The sequence below is a fragment of the Canis lupus genome, chromosome 9 (assembly GCF_011100685.1).
Source record: "Canis lupus familiaris isolate Mischka breed German Shepherd chromosome 9, alternate assembly UU_Cfam_GSD_1.0, whole genome shotgun sequence".
Classification (NCBI taxonomy): Eukaryota; Metazoa; Chordata; class Mammalia; order Carnivora; family Canidae; genus Canis; species Canis lupus.
In genome coordinates, this window is record NC_049230.1 from 46,593,323 (window position 1) to 46,614,276 (window position 20,954).

Consider the following 20,954-nt stretch of genomic DNA (forward strand, 5'->3'; position numbering starts at 1 on the left):
AAAAAAAAAAGAACAGGGTCAGAACATCCTTGGGGAATTATTGTTATTCTTTTAAGTGTAATAATGGTATCATGGTTGTATTTTAAAAACCTTTTTTTTTCTGTTAGAAGTACTGAACTATTAATGAGTGAAATAATGTGATATCTAGAATGTGCTTCAAAATGGTATAGTGGGGCACCTGGATGGCTCAGATGGTAGAGTGTGCAACTTGGTAGAGTGTGCAACACTTGATCTCAGGATCATGAGCTCAGGCCCCACACTGGGCATAGAGCTTACTTAATAAAAGTAATAATAATATGGAGAGGGAAATGAATGGGAGTATATATGCAATAAGGTTAGTTACGAGTTTATAATTGTCAAACACGGTGGACATATGAGGGTTCATTATATCATTTTGTCTACTTTTGTATACATTTGAAACTTTACATATTAGAAAGGTAAAATAAGAACATAATTTAAAAAAAGATTTTATTTATTTATTCATGAGAGACACACAGAGAGAGAGGTAGAGACAGGCAGAGGGAGAAGCAGGTCCCCTGCAGGGAGCCTGATGCAGGACTCAATCCCAGGACCCCAGGATCATGACCAGAGCAAAAGGCAGACGTTCAACCACTGAGCCACCTAGGAGTCCTAATGACAAAGTTGTTTTTTTTTTTTTGACAAAGTTTTTAAAAAAGATTTATTTATCTGAAAGGGGGTGGCGGTGCAGAGGGAGACGGTAAGAGAGAGTCTTTTCTTTTTTAAGCAGACTCTTTGCTGAGCTCAGAGCCCCATGCAGGGCTCAATCTCTCAAGACCCTGAGATCATGACCTGAGCAGAAACTAAGAATCTGATGTTAAACCAACTGTGCCTCCCAGGTACCCCAAGAACGTAATTATTTTTTTAAGTCCCTAAAGTCAAAAGGCAGGGTCAAAATGTGTTTGTTTTTGTCTTTAACTTTATCCACAGCTACAAAAATGAAATCCAGACTCTTGTTTTTGGCTCAGGTTATAATCTCAGGGTCGTGATCAAGTCCCTTGGGCTCTGTGCTGTGTGGAACCTGCTTAAGATTTTCTCTCTTGGGCAGCCTGGGTGCCTCAGTGGTTTAGTGACGCCTTTGGCCCAGAGCGTGATCCTGGAGACCCGGGATCGAGTCCCACGTCAGGTACCCTGCATGGAGCCTGCTTCTCCTTCTGCCTGTGTCTCTGTCTCTCTCTGTGTCTCTCGAATAAATGAATAAAATCTTAAAAAATTTTTTTTCTCTCTCCCTCCCCACTCATGTTCTTGCGTGCTCTCTAAAAAGAAAGAAAAATAAATAAATAATAATTAAAAAATGAAATCTAAATTCTCTCCTATGTTCTCAAGGCCCTGCACTATCTGATTCTTGCTTGTCTTTCTGATCTTGTCTCCTACTTCTTTCCTTTGCTGGGCTATTAAGAGAATAAAATGCAAATAGTGTCCCCTGGACCAGTGTAGTCAAAAAGCCTTCTTCCTCAACCTCATTTCATTCTGCCAGGATTTTTTTTTTTCCATTTCCTGGACACAGCAAGGATTTTCCTGTCTCGGGGCCTTTGTACTTGTTCCTTAATCTGGAATCCTTTGGCTACTCCACTCTTAGCTTAAATGTCATTCATTCCTCAGAAATGTTTTCTCTTACCATCTTCACTCATGTAATCCTTCATATTTTTTCATCTCAAAACTGTTTATTACCATCATAGCTTGTCACTTTTTTTCTACGTCTTCTAACAGAATACAAACTCCATGACCTCAGGGATACTGTTTTGTTCATTGTGTCTGGTACACAGAAGGTACTCAATAAATGTTTGTTGAATGAATTGAAATTCTAGTCATTTTTTAAGGTCTGCTTTAAATCAATTCCTTTATAAAGCCTTCTTTGAGTCCTCTCAGTGAGAAGCTTTTACTCTACTAGGTGCACAAACAGAGCTAAAAGGAAAGAAAGCTTGTTTTACTTTTCTCATAGTCTATCATGGTGACCTCTAGAATGAATTTAATATGCCCCTTTTTTTTAAGATTTTATTTATTTATTCATGAGAGACACACACAGAGAGAGAGAGAGAGAGAGAGAGAGAGGCAGAGACACAGGCAGAGGGAGAAGCAGGCTCCATGGAAGGAGCCTGATGTGGGACTCAGTCCCAGGACTCCAGGATCACGCCCTGGGCCAAAGGCAGGCGCCAAACCTCTGAGCCACCCAGGGATCCCCTGATATGCCCTTTTGTATTTTCTTTATGTTAGCATTTTACAAATTGTTTTCCTATATATATTTTAAAAGGTTTCAGATTACAAAGTGCTGCTTCTAACATTTTTTTCTATGTCCTGGTTGAGAGCTTCACCTCTTTTAATAGTCTTTGTTTCTATGGCCTCCCAATATTCATGACACATGAGGATGTCATGATGCTGAGATGAAGAATGACTGGTTTAGTTGGACTTGCCCTCAATGACATGTCCATGCTTTGGAGAAATGAAGATACACAAATTAATTAGCTAAAATCTCCTACAGTGAGTCTCTTGCCAGTGGGTCATGGTTCTTTGATGGGACTGATTTACAGAAATTGTATACCTGAAAGATATCTTCTCATCATTTGCTATTTGCTTCCTATCAAATATGAACATATAACAATGTGTCTTTGCCTATAAACAGAGCATAGTTTCTCAAAATAAAGTTTTAATATTTGTGCTCACTGTTACACCTGAAACTAATATAATCCTGTATGTTGACTATATTGGAATTAAAATAAAATTAAAAAGTAATAATTAAGAAAAAAAATATTTGTGCTCATTGCAAATAGATTTTAGAAGACATTTTGTCCTCTCCCCAATAGAATTTTTGGAGTGTTTCTTCCAGTCAGCTTATTTGCAGAATTGTTTAAAACTAATTTCAATGCAGCAATTGAAACAAATGTTTCCATTTTGAAAATGTCTGCTGGAAAAATAAAGATCTGCAATTCAAATGAATGGGGAGATTGTTAAATTGTGGTAAGTAAAATGGATGTTTATACTTAATCTTTTCTCAAGAAACATCATCCAAAATATTTATTATTAAATGTTTCCTGGATAGATGTAGTAGATTCTATGTAAGTCCTTATGAATTATGATGGATGGCATCGATGTCCTGATTCTCCATTCTCAAAAGACAAGTGTTTATTAAGATGGATCTATCGTTTTAGCAACTGAAAAGAAAGTGCACAGAACCATAACACATCACTCTACATCAAGTTAAACACATAACACAGTTTTATTTCTGTTTGGAAAAATTATAATCCAAGGAAAGTTTTTATACATTCCTCTCAAGGGAGTTTGTATTTTAAAGGAGTGCTACAGAAATAAAATCTGATCTAACTTAGTGTGTAATTACATAAAAATAGATTTTTAAAAATGATTTTATTTATTTACTTGAGAGAGAGAGAGAACATTAGTGGAGGGGAGGGGCAGAAGGAGAGGGACAAGCAGACTCCCTGGTGAGCAGGGAGCCCAACCTGGGGCTTGATCCCAGGACTCTGAGATCATGCCCTGAGCGGAAGGCAAACACTTAACTGACTGAACTACCCAGGTGCCCCTAAAAACAGATTTTAAAGATTCTAAATACATGAGTCTATATAAACCTTGAGTTTTACAGCAGTCAGTACTACCAATTTATATTAAATCAGTGTTTATCAGTGTGATTCTGATTTCTTTCTGAGCAATTTTGTTGGTTTTTGGAATGTTCATTTTAAAAATAACTGATTTGGCATGCCTGGGTGGCTCAGTGGTTAAGCGTCTGCCTTTGGCTCAGGTTGTAATCTCAGGGTCCAGGGATTGAGTCTCGCATCCTGGCTCCCTGTGAGGAGCCTACTTCTCCCTCTACCTATATCTTTGCCTCTTTCTGTGTCTCTCATTAATAAAATCTTTAAAAAATAAATAAAAATAAAGATAACTGATTTACTCAACTAATTAAGTACAAAGTAGTGTAATATCACACAATAATAAATATTTTAAAAGGTAAAAATGAGTGAAAGGTGGATTCTTAGAACGAGAGGTTATTTCATGTTTACTGTTACCAGACATAGCACAGACCAAACCTCTCTGTGCGTCCTCTTGTCCTTGTCTATCTTGAGAATTCCAAAGCTGAAAAAGACCCAGAGACCCTTTGATTTCCTTCCCTCCCTTCATGAAGAAAACCCCAAACCCTCCAGACAACCAACCCTCACTCATGCTCTTCCTGAACACTTCCAGGGTAGAGACAACCCTTCTTTAGAAAAGGAAACTTGCTTTGTTATCAAGCAACATAAATGGTTACGTGAGTTACCTACAATTCCTCACTAAGGCACTATATTTCACACATGCAGCATCACACCATTTCTCCCAGAAGCCTAATTACAAGTTAGCTATTTATCAGGTCTGTTTTATGTAGACACCCAGGCCAGAGAGTTTTTTATTTACTTATTTAAAAGATTTTATTTATTTATTAATAAGAGACACACACACACAGATAGAGAGAGAGAGAGAGGCAGAGATACAGGCAGAGGGAGAAGCAGGCTCCCTGCAAGAAGCCCAATGTGGGACTCGATCCTGGTATTCCAGGATCACATCCTGGGCGGAAGGCAGAGGCTCAACTGCTGAGCCACCCTGTCCCATGAGCCACTCAGGAGTCCCCCAGAGAGTAATTTAGCCAAGGTCACACTTCTGGTAAATGACTGATCAAGGACTCATATCCAAGTTACCTCTTTCACTAACCCAGCAGCTTCTCAAAGACAGTGTATGCATTTACTTCCATAAGGGGAACTAATAAAATCAGTGAACGTAAGCCTAAACCTGTGTTAGGAAAAGAGTTTCTTTGGACTAAATATATATACATTTACATATATGTTATATACACACACACACACACACATATATATGTTATATATATATGATTTTTATTTATTTATTCATGAGAGACAGACAGAGAGAGAGAGAGAGGCAGAGACACAAGCAGAGGGAGAAGCAGGCTCCATGCAGGGAGCCCGCCGTGGGACTGGGTCCCCGGGTCTCCAGGATCACGCCCTGGGCGGAAGGCAGGGGCTCAACCGCTGAGCCACTCAGGGGTCCCTCCTTGGACAATATAAATTAATAATTATATAATCACACTAGATACCTCTTATTAAGAGAATATTCCATTTTGAAAGATTCAGAACTCCAACTCTGGCCTATTTTAAATTTTAGTTACCGTACAGAGCAATATAAATCTGGCCTATTTTAAATCAAACATCTCCTTGTGAAGTCAAATACATAGACTGCAAATCTTATCATCAGTATCTAAACTCATAATTTAGCAAGCACGCGCGCGCGCGCACACACACACACACACACACACACGCAGGAGTGAGCACCCTGTGAGGATAAAGTTCCAGGTCTTTCTTTGGGTGTCAGTTTCCAAACTTGGAAAGTATCTCAAACGTGTGTGACTAAGGAAAAGAATAGCTGAATCACATCTAAAAGTGAATCCTCCCAATTAAAAATCTATAATAAAAAATGAGATAATTAGGCATTCCATCAGCCTTTTAAACCTCAATAGCCCATCTCTCCAACCCAACCTGGCTGGGAAGTAAACCCGAAGGCCAGAGGTAGGAGAGGCCACAGCTTAGCCTGGGCTCCACTTACTTCTGAAGCCCATCGGGGCCCGGACTAAACGGGTACCAACGGGTCCCCGCTGTTGGCCGGGTGAAGCCCGGAGAGCGAGGTTTCTAGGCAAGCGCAGGGAGGGGAGGTGAACAGCCGGGGTTCACGAGGTGCCTGAACAATCAGACGAGGGTCTAGGAAAAGGGAACCCAAGGTTACAGAGGCAAGCAGAACGCGAGAAGGAGCACCTCCTGCGCAAACTCGCTCGCCCGCCACTCGGTACCGCCAAGCCGCATCGCCCGCCAGCCCGCTAGGCGGAAGGGAGCGCGGCTCAGGGCCGGGCCCAGGCCGGCGCATGCGCCTCAGCCCTCTCCACTCCCGGCCCCCCTCCCCTCTCTCATCCCGGCGGGTCTGGGGCGGCGGCGGCGGCGGCGCGGTGACGTCAGGGCGTTGGGGCAGCTCCTGTGACAGACGGAGCTGGAGCGGCGGGGCGGCGGCGGAGTCCGGCGGCTGAGATAGCGAGTGAGCGAGCGAACGAGCAGCGATCCCGGGGCCCAAGGAGCGAGAAAGAGGAGGAGGAGCGCTCGGGCGCGAGCGAGAGAAACCGCGAGCGCCAGGCTTGGGCTCGAGCCCCGGAACGGCTGAGGAGCCCGCCCGCTCCCCTCCCCTCCCCCTCCCCGGGACCGGGCCCAGCGCGCCATCCTCCCCCTCCCTCCTTCCCTCCCTCCCTCCTTCCTCCCTTCCCTCTCCCTCTCCCCCTCCCCCGCCGGTGGATGGGAGTGAAGGACGGAAGAGGCCCTGCGGAGGCGGCGGTGCAGCGCTCCGGTAAGCAGCGAGGGTCTGCGCCCTCCCCGCTGTCTCCTCCACTGCGCTCTGGCGGCTGCGGGCCGGGCCGGGCGGCCTGACGAGGTTGCTGCGCGGGTCCCCTCCCTCTCATTCTCCCCTCCCCCTGCCGCCGCCTCCTCCTTCTTCTTCTCTTCTCGCTCTCAAAATGGCGGCCGCGACGGCCGTTGAGTGAGAGACACGGGAGGAGGGGGGACAGGCCAGGGAGGGCGCTGCCCTCGCTCCCCTCCTCCCCGGCCCGCGTTCGGGGGGTGCCGGAGCCGCCGCGACTCCACCCGCGGTCCTCCCCGGGAAGAGATCGCCCTCCTCCTCCAGTGACTTAGCAAGAAAAGTATTCTTGGGTAGGAAGGGCGTGGAGAGAGCAGGTCGCTCTCTGATCTTGGGGAAAGGGTTTGGCCCTCCTCTCCCTGGCCGCGGCAGGCGAGCTCCGCAGTCCCCACCCCACCCGGTGGTTGGCGGCTGGGGACCGGGCTCGGCCCCGCGCGGCCTCGGCGCCCAAAGGCCTTCGGGCGTTCCGTCCCCCACCTGTCCTTAGGATGGGGTTGACCTGAGGCGGACGGCCCAGCCCTTCCCTGCTCCCTCGGCGCGGTGGTCCAGCCTCTGCACCCGCCAGAGAGGAGCGGCCCGACCCCCTGAGCCATCCGCAGCATCCACCCACCGAATCAGGCAGGTTTTTCTTTTCTACCACTGGCTCCTGAGACGGGAGTTGCCTTTTGACGTTGTAACACAGCTTCGAGGCCCTCAGCCATTCCCCTTCATCTAATCTCCCCACTCCTTTAGGAAACGCAGTGCCTTCTTTAGTTTCCCAGGTGAGAAAATAGAAAATGTCTTTGAGGTGGTGGGGAAATTTTAACTCTCTCTCTCTCAACGTAAGAGTAGAGAAGTAGGTTTTCAGTATTTTAGATAAGAGAGAGCAAGGTCCCTTGGCTTTATTTGTTTTTCTGCCTTTCTTCAGTGACTTAGCAAGAAACTCCCTGGGAGGAAGGCAGGAAATTTTCTTCTGGGGTTGGGGTTTGGGTTCAAATTACATCAATCCTTTGGCTAAGAATTTGTGCTTTTGAATAGAAGAACCAGATTTGTGGTTTCATTCTCAATGGGCGATGTCATGCCAAGGTCCCCCCCTCCCCCTTTCCTTAAGAGGCAATCGGGAGAGAATAAAGATATTACTGTTATCCCGACCTCTAACATATAATCCTCGAGATTCGTAACGTTTTAAAGGCTAAATAAAAAATTTATGCCATTTTTGATAATTCTATTTATGTTGGGAGGTGATTGTTTTGTGTGAATTTCATTTGGAGTCTAGGGCGGAGGAGACAGCTTGGGCCTTTCATACCAGTAATGTCATACCTCCTCTTTTGCCACAGTAGTATTTGCTTAAAAAATTTTTTTTTGTTTCTGTTTTTTTTTTTCTTTTTTTCTTTTTTTTTTTCCCCTCTGCAGCAGGGCTTGATTGCTGCAGGGTTCAGTCTCTTAATCAGGAAAATTTCCTGCCTGGGTATGTCGGCAATGATATAATGTTGAATATATAAAAAGCTTTTACTTAAAAGAATTCTGATTTGGGTCTAAGGGCAGTTTTTAATATCTCATGGGTATCTTTCAAGACACAGCTTTACAAAATAACTGGCAATTGCAAATTGCAGTTTTTATTAAAGCAGAAGTGTAATCTGTATTTAGGGTGATTTATGCTTTCATGTTCTATTATAAATGATCATTGTTTGGATTGTTCAGAAGGGGAGGATCTCTTAAAACAAATTTGAAGCTGATATTTTTTAATAAATAGAGAAAGGAGCCCAATTTTTCTCGAAATACTTCTATATATATATAGATTTTGATAGAGATAACCCTATTTTGGTACCTACCTCCTCCCCTTTTAAAAATGGGCTAATATTTGTGGATGCTGTGAACAGCCATTGAGCTGAGGAGACTGGGTGGAGTAAGAGAGCAGGAGCTGTGAAATGCTAGATTGCCCTTTTGTAGCATTTTTCTTTTGCTTATGTTTTGTACGTTATTTGATACTAATTGGTGCTACAACAAAGGCATTTCTCTGTAGTAAATCTTAAAAGCTGATGTTTTTAGTTTCCACCATTTTTGCAAGGTGGGTATTGAATGATTGGGGGTAAAAAGCAGTGTCCCTGCTCTAGAGCAGACACTTATTGTCTTTCTGTATTTATATATGTACATATACACACACACATATATACAACCAGTGTTAATTTTTTTATTGTTTTAGTCAAGTAAGTGTAAGTTAATGAATGCCAGAAATATTTGGAAGAAATAGAAAATATGGCAAAAACCTAAATAAGAATATTATAGATGTTTTCTTTTTCTTTAGTTTGCATTGAGACATTGAATCTGATTTTTTTAAAATAACATCAAAGATGAGTATAAAAAGATAATTTGTGTTAAAGGCTGTTTATAAAGGCTTTCTTCTTGTGTTGTCCCTTGAAAGGGACCTTTTGTAAGGTACTATAGTAAGAGAGGGTAGGTCACTTTAGTGTCTTGCATCAAGTATTCATGTGAATAGACATCTTCAAAAGAATGTCAGATTCATGCGGTAAATGTGATTTTGATGAGACCTAAGACTATTTATCAACATATGCTGTTTTCACACTTTTGCTGTATTTAATGTTAGAAGGTAGAAGGGTTCATATGGTAAAGAATGAATAAGGTAGGAATGGTAATTCAGTATATTATGTGATGTATTCCCATCCTAGTATTTTAAGGTATAAAAGTGCACTAAGAGTGGTGATTTTTTGGTGGATTATTCATTCATCAGGAGCTTAAAATACTTTGACTTAAGAGAGCTTTAGTTCCAAATATATATCTGTGGATGTTTCTGATACACGTGACAGTATCTTTTGCTTCATTTAGAGATCAGTTTATAAAAAATTCTTCATAATCCTGTATTTTTAAAACTTTTAATGAGATTAGGATAGATTTCATTTTGTAGTAGAATTATTTGGTATCTATTTTTCCAGTTAAAATAACTCTACTATATTAGAAATTTGGAGATGTTTCTGGAAGGGAAAAAATCAGTATCATAACTTTTCTAGCTAGAACATCCATGTTTCATTGTCTCTATTTTATTTTCCAATGTAAATATTTCCCTTCTATGTATTAAATAAAATTTATACCAACATAAATTGCGCGTACCCCTGGCGGCTCATATTGTAGGTGCTCAAGAAAAAATAGGACCTTTTTGTTTACATGTGGCTCATCTTATTCATAACTTGTCATCTTAATAAACAAGCCATAGAAACTATGTTAAGTTGACAACGTTAGTGTGGAGGTATCTTTAAAAAACAAACTCAAAGCAAAATCTTAGGGCAATCAGAATGAATTTTCATTTTTTTCCATTGAGTTCTACAGTAGTGAGTCATGTACTCTTTTGCCAAAGGGACTTAAGGTTCAGTTGGTTTTAAATTGAGCTGGCCATGTCTGCTGTGGTCCTAAAAGAGATTTTTTTTTTTTTTTAATTTGCTTCTAAGTGTCTGTTTTGAAAATACTTTACTGACAGGTACTTGTTTTCATGGATGTTGGAGAGAAATAGTTAAATGTAAAGTGGAAATTCTTTGCCAGTTTTCTTAAGTCTTCTACAATAGGACTGTAATTTTTTTTACTTAAAATGTTGCTCTACTTAAAATAAAACTGATGGTATGCAGTGAGTTCTGAAAAGATAAAGGAAAAAAAAAAGATAAAGGAAAACCTGTTCTCCTGAAGATGTTTAGCTGCCGAGTGAATTAGTTGCTGAAGGCCAAGTGATTTGAGAAATCCGTACTTCATGAAAAAAGATGCTATAGTATGAGACTAATAATGAATTGCAGCTAAAGCTTTTTGTTTTAGCTTTGTTGCTAGTTTGGCATGACACTTTCAGGTACTTAAATAGAACCTTGGTTTATGTATGTAAGCTATGTGTGTATTTTTTAACCTTGCAATGGCAGTTAGATTTCATTGATATTTGTGGAATGCTTTATACTCAGTGGATACAGGAATCATAAGTGCTTATTATTTTGATTTATTGTTTTTTCTTAAAAGATGATGGCTTTTGGTTGAAACATCCCTAGGTAGGATTGTTCTGTGCATTTATTAAGGATACTTCTGGAATAATATCCTCTAAAGTCATTGTCATTTAACATTGTCATATACATGTCCCTGGAACTTATAAGTGTATTGAACATGGTACTCATTTTCATTTGTTCTGCTACTTTTGAGGCAGATTGGTATTTTTGCGGGTGAGAGAACTAAAATTTAGAGAATGTCTTTCCCTAAGGTCACATGTTGGGTTAGCAGCTAGAATGAACCACTTGGGTATTGCCTTGTATGATTCCTTAGTCTTTCAACAAAATGGACCCTTTTGATGACTATCCTTGAGTTTGTGAATTTTTCTTTTCTAAAATGGTGAAAATCCATGACATTTATTGCCTGCATCATTTAAATTGGCATTTAACATACAGTCTTGTATTGTTAACTATTTTGCTTGTATAACAGCTTAGGCATTTGAGTAGGGACTCCGAGAAAGTGCCTAATTCTGCTTTACAGTAGTAGTAATGAGTAAATAAATACTTGTTGTATACATGCAGGTAGTATTAATAAGTGTTAATAAATTAATATTAAATATTTAAGTCATATTTAAGTAAATATACACAAATAGTATTAATAAGTAAGTAAATACTTGTTGTAATAGATTGAGTGCAGGGTTATGTGAAAGAAAATGTGCTATGCTATATAGTTCTTTGTAATAGCTGACTTCCAGTGATCTTTCAGGAATTGAGGTGAAGGAGGGAGAAGTGTTTATACTTCCTTTATAGGGATTTTGTGTTCTAGGGAACAGGGTCACACTCCTGAATACTTGTATCAGGGCCACAAAATTGCCATCTGTAAGAAGTGGATTAACCCACCTGGATGCATTTTATGTGTGCATTTTATAATTATTTGTTTTTTTTGCATTTTGATAATCTGTTCTTTGAGCTCCTATGTGTTGACCAGAACTATTGACAGTTAACTAAGGCTGTTAACATTTTCTGAGAGACTCTTGATAACAGTGAAATTAAGAATCTGGGAAATTGGGATCCCTGGGTGGCGCAGCGGTTTAGCGCCTGCCTTTGGCCCAGGGCGCGATCCTGGAGACCCAGGATCGAATCCCACATCGGGCTCCCAGTGCTTGGAGCCTGCTTCTCCCTCTGCCTGTGTCTCTGCCTCTCTCTCTCTGTGACTATCATAAAAAAAAAAAAAAAAAAAAAAAAGAATCTGGGAAATTTTCAAGGACTTTAAATTTTTTTTAAAGATTTTTTATTTTGGGATCCCTGGGTGGCGCAGCGGTTTGGCGCCTGCCTTTGGCCCAGGGCGTGATCCTGGAGACCCGGGATCGAAACCCACGTCGGGCTCCCGGTACATGGAGCCTGCTTCTCCCTCTGCCTGTGTCTCTGCCTCTCTCTCTCTCACTGTGTGCCTATCATAAGTAAAAATAAAAAAATTTAAAAAAAAAAAAAAAAAAAAAAAAGATTTTTTATTTTATTTACTCATAGAGACACAGAGAGAGAGAGGCAGAGACACAGGCAGAGGGAGAAGCTCCCTGCATGGAGCCTGACGTGAGACTCGATCCCTGGTCTCCAGGATCATGTCCTGGGCTGCAGGCGGCGCTAAAACCGCTGCGCCACCGGGGCTGCCCAGGACTTTAATTTTTTAATTTTGTGTTTATTAAGATTTTGCATATTGATTAGTCCAGCTTTTAGTCTATGGCAAAGATAGAAAGCTATATTTTGTAATATAAGTTCTCTGTATGGATAAGGCACATTTTACTCATCTTTCCGTGTTTGTTTTTATTTTATCAAAAATATACTGACTACAGGATGCCTGGCTGGCTCAGTCAGAAGAGCGTGTGACTCTTGATCTCAGGGTCATGAGTTTGAGCCTCACATTGGGTGTAGAGATTATTTAAATGCAAAAATAACTTTAAGAATAAAATATGCTGATTGCAAAAGAAGGGAAGGTGAAGATGAGTCAGTTTTATTGATTATTTGGCGGTTTTTTGGTAAATTTTAATTTTTAAGGTTGGGGAAATTTATGCATTCAGCATTATCACAGAAAATAAATTAAGCTGTTGACTAAAACCATATATGAATATTCTAGTAGTTAACTCCACAATTTGTCAGCTATTTGTTTTGAGCAGAAGCTTCAGTTTAAAAAAAAATAAAAACCTTCAGTTTCCTCATCTATATAAATGGATAATGTTGACAGTGTCTAACTCACAGAATAGTGGCTACTGTTGAATGGCTTCTAAATCCTTCAATAAATGATTTTTTTATTGTTACTTTTTTTAAAGAAAGAATTTAAATAGTTTTTCGAATAAGTAGTCATTAATGTTAACATAGTAGTTCCTTTTTTAAAAAAAGATTTTATTTATTTGAGAGAGAGAGAGGGCGCACATGAATAGGGGGAGGGGCAGAAGGAAAAGCAGACTTCCCACCAAGTAAATGTGGAGCCCGAAGCCCAGGGTTGATCCCAGGACTCTGAGATCATGACCTGAGCCGAAGTCAGAGGCTTAACCATCTGAGCCATCCAGGTACCCTTTAATTATGGCAGTTTTTATAATTTTAAGTATATTTCTTTTCTAAAAAATTTGTTTGGGGGGGCACTTGTGATTGAGGAGAGGGGTGGAGGGCTAGGGAGAAGAAGAGAGAATCCTAAGCTGACTAAGGATTCCAGAGTGTGATTCCAGAGTGTGATTCCAGTGATGCCCTATCTCACGAATCCGGAGATCCTGACCTGAACAGAAACCAAGAGTCAGGCACTTAACCAATTGAGCCCAACAGGCACCTCTTAAAAGTGTATTTCTTAAGAGTTAGGATTAGGGATTTTTTTTTCTCTTTGGTATCCATTATGTGTATCTGAAGCCAGTAATGGCTTCAAAGTCTTTTTTTTTTTTAAATTTTATTTATGTATTTATTTATTTAGAGAGCATGTGTGCGCGTGCGCAGAGGAAGAGGGAGAGAGAGAATCTGAAACTGACTCCACACTGTGTTTGGAACCCAATGTGGGTTTGATTTCACTACCTTGAGATCATGACCAAAATCAAGGGTCTGACCTTTAACTGACTGAGCCACCCAGGCGCCCCTCAGAGTTCTGTAATAGGCAGAGTGATCTGTATAAATCCATGCCAAATGGAATAATTTATTTTTTTAACGTAAAAGTAAGTTGCAAAGCATTTTACTTAAACTGAGAAGTATAGTTTACATCTTTAACAGAACATTTTTGTTTGTACTTTTAAATATTATTATTATTTTAAGATTTTTTATTTATTTATTCATAGAGACACAGAGAGAGAATGAGAGGCAGAGACACAGGCAGAGGGAGAAGCAGGCTCCATGCAGAGCCCGACTCAGGACCTGATCCAGGGTCTCCAGGATCACGCCCTGAGCTGCAGGCGGCGCTAAACCGCTGCGCCACCGGGGCTGTCCTCTTTTAAATATTATTAATAAAGTTTTTATTTTGGAATAATTTTAGATTTACAGACAAGCTGTAAAGATAGAGAGTTCATATACCCTGAACCCAGTTTTCTCCATTGTTATCATCTTACATCTTGGGGTACATTTGTCAGTCTTAGTATTTACTATTAGCAAAACTCCAGACTTAACCTGGTTTTTCCATTAATGTCCTCCTTCTGTTCTGGATTCAACCTAGGGCACCACATTGCATTTGGTTATGTCTCTTTAGTCTCTTCTGGTCTGTGACAGTATCTCAGCGGTTCCTGGTTTTTCATTAGTTTGAGACTTACTTGACAAGTAAGTATAGTACTCGTCAGGTTTCCATTCCAGTAAAACCTCTCCCAAACTGAGTTTGTGTGGTATTTTTCATCAGACTGGGGTTTTTGGAGGAAAGAGGTGAAGTGCACTTCTCATCGTATTATGTCTAGGGCTACATGATATGCACAAAACATCGCGGGTGGTGTTAATTCTTCACATTTAGTTAATGTATTATGTGCCAGTTTTCTCTACCCTAAATTATTGTTTTTTTTTCTTTCTCCTACTTTATTCTTTGGAAGGTAGTCAAGTTCCATGTTGGGGGGGGGGGGCAGTGTTTACATATGTTCATTGAAATTCTTTTGTAAAACAGATTCATCTCCTCTCCCCATTGAGTAAAACAGTTTATATTTTTGACTATCAGAAAATTTTTGCTTAGAATTTTATTTTTTTTAGATTATCTATTCATGAGACAGAGAGAGAGAGAGGCAGAGATGTAGGCAGAGGGAGAAGCAGGCTCCATGCAGGAAGCCTGATGTGGGACTTGATCCTGAGACTCTGGGATCATGCCCTGAGCCAAAGGCAGATGCTTAACTGCTGAGCCACCCAGGCATCCCTAGAATTTTAAATATTAAATATTATTTCAAGTAACCCTAAATTTTGCCTGGGTTCCTGAAAAGTAACTATAGCTTGGAAGCTAAAGATCAAAGAAAGCTTTGGAAAAAACATTTTTAAGTGAATTATATATCCCTCCAGAAATTATTCTGAGAGTAAAGTTGAGATTTCAGAGAAGAGTTCCCCATTTCCCCATTTTAGGGCTTGTTTAGAGGGAGACTGGTGTGATCTGAGAAGCAAAACAAATAGAGTATCTTAGTCATTGATTTTTTTGCTAGTATTTGAATATACCAGATAATAAGTTTTAAATAGTACAGCAGAAAGCAAAACATTCTGACTAATTAGACTCTTCTTTTCTTTTTTTTTTTTTTAATAAATTTTTATTTATTTATGATAGTCACACAGAGAGAGAGAGAGAGGGGCAGAGACACAGCAGAGGGAGAAGGAGGCTCCATGCCGGGAGCCCGATGTGGGATTCGATCCCGGGTCTCCAGGATCACGCCCTGGGCCAAAGGCAGGCGCCAAACCGCTGCGCCACCCAGGGATCCCTAGACTCTTATTTTCAAAACAGAACTGGTAGATCCATGTTCTGAAAGATATTTATTTTACACTAAGGAGAATTATAATTTGAGAATAGGATTATTTTTGAGAGTTACAATTGCTACAGTTTGTTTTGTTTTGTTTTGTTTTTGCCCTTCCATTGTAACACTATAGAGATTTGCATTGGGTTTCTCTTTAAAAAAAAAAAAAAAAAAAATCCTGGGTCACCTGGGTAGCTCAGTTAGTTGACCGTCCAACTCTTGATCTCAGGGTTGTGAGTTCAAGCCCTGCATTGGGCTCTGCACTGGTTGTGAAACCTGCTTAAAAAAAATAAAAATTAAAAATAAAAAAAATAAAAAAATATTCACACCATTATATATCTTTCTCTTCTAAATTTTCATCAGATTTTTTTAGGGATGTCTTGGTGGCTCAGTCGGTTAAGCATCTAACTCTTGATTTTAGCTTGGGTCAAGGGATGCAGTCCTATCTGTGACTCCAAGCTCCATGGGGGTCTGCTTGGGATTCTCCCTCTCCCTCTCATGCACACGCGTGCAACCTTACTCTTGCTCTCTAAAAATAAATAATTCTTTAAAAAAATTAATTTTCATCAATTTTTTTTGTCCAGCAAACATTTATTTAGCTATATTGAATCCCAAGTACTGAGGATACAAACGTGATTGTCCCTGCCCTTGAAGATCATAAAGTACCTAAACACATACTTAATATGCAAAGGTAGCATAATAGTGCTATAATCAAATGTACTTGCTGTGATGAGGGCCTGGAGTTTTCAAGGAAGTCTTCACAAAGCTGTTGAACATATTTGAAGAAATCTTGTTATGTTGTTTGGGTTTCCAGGCAGAGAAAGTGATTTGTTCCCAGTCTTATGACTATATCTTGTTTGGTGAGAAAAGTTCCAAGTTTGAGTGTTGCTGGGCGGTGAATTAGTATAGAGACGTTGATCTGGCCTGTAAAGCTGGGTGTTAATGGACCATCTTCATCACATGTAGATTTTTATTTGTTAAAAATGTAAATTTCCAGGCTCCATCATAGACTTAAGAGTTGAAGGAGGACCAAGGTTGGGGAAGTTTTTTGGTTATTGTTGTTCGTGTGTATTTTAACTGGATAACCATTAGGTGTACTGAAGACTTGAGTCCTAAAACATTTGGTGTTTTTGTGTTTCATATGTCTACCGGTATAATTAATAATAGAAAAAAATTTGTTTTTTTATTGCTCGTTAATCTTATAAGGCATTAACTGATTTCTGTCATTGGGATGTAGTCAGTACACTCTGTTGTAGGAATCATGCTGAGGTATGAGAAGGTGCTCCAGACTGGGGGCAGCAGAAGTAAAATCCTAAAGATCACAAAATGGGGGAGGGGGAAGACTTACATTATATGATGCTCAGTGTTACTGGCATGTGAGCAAAGTGGGACTTGACTAGAAATGAGACTTGAAATATGGGCAGGGAAGTAGCATAGTTCATTGATTAAGAGCACCATCTGTGGAGCCCAGATGCTGAGTTCAACTTTCCACTCTGCTGCTGATATACTTATGTTATCTGTATTTTACACGTGTGTGTGTGCGTATACACTCGTGCAACTATATAAAGGCTGGTTATTTACATTCTCATAAGTAGTTGTGAGGAGTAAATGAACACTTGTAAAACACATAAAGCAATGATTAACATAAAGTAAGTGTTATATATTGTTAGGCAGAAAATTCTTTTTAGGTCAATTCCAAAAAGACAAAGCTTGAATAATAACTTTATTATGTGTTTTTTATGTTGTAACTTTATGATGAGATTTATGATTTAAAGATAATAGCACCATGGTGTAATATTTAAAAATTTTGAAGTGACTATTCAATCATTAATAACATTAAAATTTGTTAATTCTGTTATATCCATTTTTTTCATTGTTTATGAAAATACAGTAGTAAACCTTGATAGCCAGAATATTTAATAACTTATTAATTTCTTGGGTAAATCTTAGCTCCATGCTTCCTTCCCTATTTCTAGATTTGTTAGATTGGGGGGCTATTTTGTTATTTTTATTAATTTCAGGATAGTTAACCTACAGTGTTATATTAGTTTCAAGTGTAAGGATTTGTCAGATTTTAAGAATGGCTTTTTTTTTTTTTTTTTAACCATTCAGGTGGCTTTATAAAAGGGGTAAAACTTGATTGAAATGAGAACTTTTGAATTTTCTCTTGATTCTTGTGAAATAATCAAATGGGTAGGAAATTCAGTATCCTTATGTAGTCCCCGCGCCCCCCATGTAGTATTTAAAATCTGGATCCTGGGTTATAGTGGTGTACATTGTATATGATATCTGTCACTTAGGCTGTTGCAGGGCTTATCAAATCTCCCCCACTAAAGATAGTTGAGAAAGATGATATGTTGAATGAATAACTGGAGTGAACATGGAAGGTTATTTTAGGTAGAGGGAACAGCAACATACACAGGTGCAAAAGTGTGAAAAATTATTACGTGTATACTGGAAAGTAGTTTGGAAGAGGGGATTTGTTGGGTATGTATGAATATGAGGCTGATTGATAGACTTTGTAAATTATATTCTATATATATGATAGGTGATTTGGAAGTCAACAAACATTTCCAAGCAAAGATGAGCATTATGATCAAATGTGTATTTTAGATAGTAAATGTGGGTGGTAGTGAGGGATATAGATTGGAGTTTGAAGGTCACTTAGGAGGCATTTTCAAGAAAGAATGATTAGTGCTTGAAATAAGATCGTGACGATGAAGGTTACTGATGAGGGAAGGTAGAATTGTGAATAAGTAGTGTGATGGAGAGAGAGAAGTATTAGAAGACATCTCAGATTTGTAGCTTGGGTGTCCCAGTAAAATTGAGAAACTGGGTGTTGTTAGCCACATGAGAGAATAAGAGGAGGAATTATGTGGGATGTTACATGAAGCAGCTAATTTTCCTGAACACAGTTCTGAAGTCACTTTGCAAAGAATTAGCTTTTTACTGTCTTTAGTGAGCCATACATGAAAATGCAAAGGGCATGTTGCTGAAAACATGCTATTTAATAGATACCAGCTGAATCCTAATTAGGCATTCAAGGACTTTTCGTGTCCTGGCACATCTTTTCATCCTTTTTCTTACTGCCTACCATATATCCTGTAATTCAGTTTTATGAAAATACTGTTCCTTAAGGTGTTTTCACTCTACCATTCCCTTCCTCTTTGCATACCCTGACCTGTCAGTCTTCTGAATTTGCATCCCAGATCTTCCCTTTCCAGGCATCTTTCCCATTTTTTTTTTCACCTGAAAGAAATTTTCTTTTCCTCTCAGTTTATAATCCTATGGTATCTATTACTTTTGCTCTTGTTTTAGCTTACATCACGTTATGTGATGTATCGAAGGAATTAATGCATTTAAAGAGCCTAAAACAGTATCTAGCACTCACTATACATTCAGTAAATGTTGATCATTGTTATTATGGTGATGATGAAGATGATGAGTTGATAATGGTAATAGGACAGTACACGTTTCACTGATTTTTCTTGTCCTTCGACACTAGGAGAACAATGTCTCTTTTACTTTGCTTATGTATGTAAAAGTGCAATACTGTGCCATATTGCCATTTCAAAGTGAAATTACTGTCTCTGTCTTCATTATTCCTGAGCTCTGTTGAGGGAATTAAGATGGTAGACAAGCCCTTAACACTGATTATCTCATTCTTTCACCACAGCTGTTTGAGGTGGGTAGTAAAGCTCCTTTTATAAATGGGCAAGTAGGCTTAGGAAATTTGAAAATTTGCTCTAGGTCACATAATTTGTAAGTGACCAGGTTGATATTTGAACCTTCACTATTTGACTCCAAGATTGTACACAGTAGGACCTCAAAAGTGTAGGATTTAGTCCTTCAGTGCTTTTATATCATTTACATAATCAACTTGTCAGAGGCCCTATGATGGGACTTATACCCAGAAGTGTTTTTTGTTTTTATTTTACATATTTATAATTTAATTAATTTATTTTAATTATGGAATATATCAAACATGCAAGGGAAAGTACTTGCACTAATATAAAAAAAATCCACATAAACTCTCAAAATTGACATGTTAACATTTTGTTGTACTTGATTTAGTTGAAGAAATAAAGCATTACTATAGTTGATGTCCTTTTATACCTCTTTCTAATCCCTTTCCCCTCCCTCACTCTTCCCAGTGGCAAAGTTCCTCTTAAAGTTTGTATATATCCTTTTGTTCTGTTTTTATATAACCGTAAACTGTACATATATGTATCCATAAACTATGTCTAATAATGCTTAAAAGGGCGATGCCTGAGTAGCTCTGTCTGTTAAGCATCTGCCTGCATCTGCCTTTGGCCCAGGTCCTGATTCTGGGATCCAGCTCCTCATCGGGCTCCCCATCCCTTTCTCTTTGTCTCTACCCTTCCCCCACCCCCATGCTCTCTCTCAAATAAGTAAATAAAATCTTTTTAAAAACAAGACCAAAAAATAATGTTTTGAGGATGCCCGAGTGGCTCATCTGACTTCAGCTGGGGTCATGATCTTGGGGTCCTGGGACTGAGCCCCCCGAGTCAGGCTCCAAGTTTAGTGGGGAGTCTGCTTGTCCCTCACCCTCTGCCCCTCCATCTCATTTGTGTTCTTGCTCTTTCTCTCTCAAATAGATTAATGGAATCTTTAAAACAAACAAACAAACAACTTAAAACTTCTATGAATATTACAGTGTAAAAAGTTGTGTTTTTTTAACCTAACAAAATGTGTATTACTAATATATGTTGATCTAGTGTATTTTGTTGTATAGTTTATTACATATGATTATACTATGATTTTTTTTATACCACAAAAATAGGCATTTAGGTTGTTTCTAAGTTTTCATAACAGACACAGTACTTCAGTAAACATGAAGTTGTGTGTAGACGACATAAAATTGTCTTTTGTTTTTGCATTCCAGAATTTATCCTAAGGTTAATTAAATATTTGTTATTAGTAATTTTTATACTTTGAATAATAGAACGGATTGTTTTGTTGGCATTGATTTTGAGGTTGTTTTGGTTTTGACTTTGTTTTGTTTTTAGACTATAAATTCTTTTTTTTTTTTTTTTAAGATTTATTTATTTATTTATGATAGACAGAGAGAGAGAGAGGCAGAGACAAAGGAGGAGGGAGAAGCAGGCTCCATGCCGGGAGCCCGATGTGGGACTCGATCCCGGGACTCCAGGATCGCGCCCTGGGCCAAAGGCAGGCGCCAAACCGCTGAGCCACCCAGGGATCCCCCTAGACTATAAATTCTTAATTCCTGTTTTTCTTTAGTCTTTTCAACTGTTCAGAAACCCATATTAATTCAGTACTGAGCTAGTTTACAGTTAGGCAGCCTTTAGGTGAAACTAAATCTATAAATGCATTTCTCTTTGTATCATTAAAACAATTCTTTTGAATCACCATTTAAAAATGAGCTATTTTGCATAAAGTCTCTATTTTTTGGATTATCCTGAAAAATTAGGAACTCTTGGAACCGTAGGTCCACATTTTCCCATGGCAGCAGTTAGCCCAAGCTGAGTTGCAGCTGCCCTTCTGTAGATGGGCATAAGCTCACCAATGAAACAAGTTCCTACCACTTCATTACTGTTTATTATTGCCCTTGCACTAT

General features: G+C 39.3%; 1 protein-coding gene across 2 annotated transcripts in view; it reads left to right on the forward strand.

The window, feature by feature from the left end:
* The first annotated feature begins 6,043 nt into the window (after window positions 1–6,043).
* Window positions 6,044–20,954, forward strand: part of PAFAH1B1 (platelet activating factor acetylhydrolase 1b regulatory subunit 1) — an 80,937-nt gene continuing 66,026 nt past the window's right edge. The window contains exon 1 of one of the 2 annotated variants that reach the window (XM_038548533.1): window positions 6,044–6,399. The gene's annotated coding sequence lies outside the window, so the exon portion shown is untranslated. Of the gene's footprint in view, window positions 6,400–7,123; window positions 7,227–20,954 lie in introns of those variants that run through there. The other variant, XM_038548534.1, reaches the window with a different exon arrangement.